Source organism: Muntiacus reevesi, chromosome 5 (assembly GCF_963930625.1).
Source record: "Muntiacus reevesi chromosome 5, mMunRee1.1, whole genome shotgun sequence".
Classification (NCBI taxonomy): domain Eukaryota; kingdom Metazoa; phylum Chordata; class Mammalia; order Artiodactyla; family Cervidae; genus Muntiacus; species Muntiacus reevesi.
The window spans coordinates 13,901,135-13,904,658 of NC_089253.1; the positions used below are offsets into that span (position 1 = coordinate 13,901,135).

The following is a 3,524-nucleotide window of genomic DNA, read 5'->3' on the forward strand; positions in this document are numbered from 1 at the left end:
TATTCATTGTATATTGCCAAGGAAAAGAAAGAGAAGGGAAAAGGGCCAGTGTGTGTGTGTTACAAAATGATAGTAAATGGGAAAGGAGGTAACTGGCAGAGCAAAATCAGCCATCAAATAAATACTGCCCACATGGGGTCACCAAAGCCTAAGGGACTGTATCTCCTGAAATTCAGGAATGAGAAGAAGGGATGAGGGGAAGAACAGATGGGTACATGCTTTTCTACCCTCCCTCCCTCCCCATAAATTCAAGATTTCATACAAAGCTTTTGTTTCTAGCAGTATATGTGGAGTTACATTCATCTGCCTCCTATTAAACAATTTTGTGGCTACTTTGACATAGCTTCTTTCAGTTTAGTTTGGTTCAGTCGCTCAGTTGTGTCTGACTCTTGTGACCCCATGGACTGCAGCACGCCAGGCCTCCCTGTCCATCACCAACCCCTGAAGTTTACTTAAACTCAGGTCCATCGAGTCAGTGACGCCATGCAACCATCTCATTCTCTGTCATCCTCTTCTCCAGCCTTCAATCTTTCCCAGAAACAGGGTGTTTTCAAATGAGTCAGTTCTACACATCAGATGGCCAAAGTATTGGAGTGTCAGCTTTAACATCAGTCCTTCCAATGAATATTCAGGACTGGTTTCCTTAAGGATGGACTGGCTGGATCTCCTTGCAGCCCAATGGACTCTCAAGAGTCTTCTCCAACACCACAGTTTAAAAGCATCAATTCTTCAGCACTCAGCTTCCTTTATTGTCCAACTCTCACATCCATACATGACTACTGGGAAAACCATTGCTTTGATTGGATGGACATTTGTTGGCAAAGTAATATCTCTGCTTTGCTGTCTAGACTGGTCATAACTTTTCTTCCAAAGAGCAAGTATTTTTATATTTCATGGCCGCAATTACCATCTGCAGTGATTTTGGAGACCCCCAAAATAAAGTCTGTCACTGTTTCCACTGTTTTCCCATCTGTTCTGACTTTTGCCTAATCTTGACTTCCCCTCTCTGTGCCTTTTACCTGGCCCAGCCTCTCCTAACCTCTCTGCACCATGTTTTCCTATTCAGACCAATATCCAATCTTTCAGAAGGAAGGAGACCAAGCCATGGGGCAACCCAGTTAGAACCTCTTCTCTCATGAGACACTGAAGAAGGAGAGGTTTCAGCAGGACACTATGGCAGAAAAGTCAGCTCTAATTAGCAAAAAGGAGGTAGTTCAATAGACTGTACACTCTAAATAGTTTTTCTCTCTGGTGATACAGCAACAAAAAGCATTCCTACTGAGCAGACCCAGAGCTGCTACCAACTTATCCCTGAAATTGCCCATGTACCTGAGAACACAGTGCAGGAATGAGGGCCTTAGATTGAAATACACAAAAATACAAAACCTGAATATTTATATTATGAAAAAAAAGTTAAAATGCACAAGATACATCGTTCGCACACAGCTAGTGCATTTGGCATCCTGGAGAAAGTGGGAGCCAAGGTACAGTCACCCAAAGGAGCAAGTAAATATAACTGTGTTGGCCCAGAATGGGGTGGGGATGAGCTTAGAAGCAGCAGGTCTGCAGTTGTTTCCTCAACCACCCCTTTTGCCTGTCATCACAACCCAGCACTTGGGACAGTTCTCAGCATTCTATCCCAAGAGGGGGTTATGAGGAGAGAAGATGTGGAGAACCCTGCCTCCCCCTGAGATGTTTCCTCCCAGGGAATGTAGTGACTTCTGGGTTCAGTTCAGTTCAGTTCAGTCGCTCAGTCATGTCCGACTCTTTGTGACCCCATGGACTGCAGCATGCCAGGCCTCCCCGTCCATCACCAACTTCCAAAGTTTACTCAAACCCATGTCCATTGAGTCAGTGATGCCATCCAACCATCTCATCCTCTGTCATCCCCTTCTCCTCCAGCCTTCAATTTTCCCCAGCATCCTGGTCGTTTCAAGTGAGCCAGTTCTTCGCATCAGGTGGCCAAAGTATTGGAGTTTCAGCTTCAGCATCAGTCCTTCCAATGAATATTCAGGACTGATTTCCTTGAGGATGGAAAGGATTTGTGAGTTGGGTGCATCAATTTGGCCTCTTAATCTTTTCACTCTGGTATACGAAATATTATTCCATTTTCTTCTTTAAGAGTAAAACAACTTCCCTACCCGGCCATTTTCAAAAGCTGGAGATTCTGGGAATGAAGGTTCAGATAAAGCATGCAGGGAATAACCCCTAAAGCCCTCATGCGCATCTGCACAGAGCATGATTGGAGTTCCTCTGCCTTACACCTTCCTCCCACCAAGAAGGAAGAGGTGGGGATGCTGTGGACCGTGGCCTGAGCTATATGGCAGTACCAGCTGCCCCCTGCCCACCCTGTCCCCACTTTCTCCACTCTGCCCATTGATGCCTGCTCCTGAAAACCTTCTGATTGCAAAAGGATAGCCCCGCCCACCAGGGCTCAGGTCTGGGCCTCCGGGAGCAGGGCGGGGCTATGGCTCTCTCTTTCCTCCTCCCCAAGGTAGGCTGGCTTTCCCTGGGAGCTGGGAGCTCGCTGGGCCTTCCCTGGGCACGAGGCTACCATATGGTGGATGCTCTGGCAGAACGGGCACTTCTTGGGCCGGGGTGGCGGTTTTCCTTCCTTGGCTGATGGTCTAGCCGTCCGCTGTTGTAGCACTTCTCTCCCTTTGATCTGCATTTTTGCTTATTCTGCCCTTTGGGCCACCTTTCACTCCCAATACACAACACCCAGCCAGGGCCCAGACCCGGATAGATTCCAGGCCCTTGGCGGGCTTCTTAAAGGTGAACTCCACGGCCTGACCCTCCTTCAGGCCCCAGAAGCCCTCATGTGCATCCTCCTCTGGTCCACATAGGCATCCACCAGGGGGATGGAGGTGACCCTGTGTGGGAGGTCCTGGAGAGGAAGCCGAACCCCGTGCGCAAGATGAGCCACTTACAGAGGCCGCCTCCTCTTGGCGCAGCCACCTGCTGGTTTGACCCAGGGCCCATCGTTAGTCAGCTGAGCCTGCGGCCCTGGGCCCCTTCTCGGGCAGCTGCTGGCCCCAGAGAAGTCCCCTGACCTCATGTTTTGACTCTTTACTAGTGGGTTCCGTTCAGTCGCTCAATCATGTCTAGCTCTTTGTGACCCCGTGGACTGCAGGACACCAGGCCTCCCTGTCCATCACCAACTCCCAGAGTTTACTCAACCTCATGTCCATTGAGTCAGTGATGCCATCCAGCCTACTCATCCTCTGTCCTCCCCTTCTCCTCCTGCCTTCAATCTTTCCCAGCATCAGGGTATTTTCCAATGGGGCAATTCTAGGCATCAGGTGGCCAAAGTATTGGAGTTTCAGCTTCAGCATCTGTCCTTCCAATGAATATTCAGGACTGATTTCCTTTAGGATGGACTGATTGGATCTCCTTGCAGTCCAAGGGACCTTCAAGAGTCTTCTCCAACACCACAGTTCAAAAGCATCAATTCTTCGGCACTCAGCTTTCTTTATAGTCCAACTCTCACATCCATACTTGACTAGTGGGTTATCTGAATTTAA

The 3,524-nt window shown here is 48.7% G+C and overlaps 1 pseudogene; it reads right to left on the reverse strand.

The window, feature by feature from the left end:
- Window positions 1-2,434: 2,434 nt before the first annotated feature.
- Window positions 2,435-2,982, reverse strand: LOC136168772 (protein lin-28 homolog A pseudogene; annotated as a pseudogene).
- Window positions 2,983-3,524: the final 542 nt, after the last annotated feature.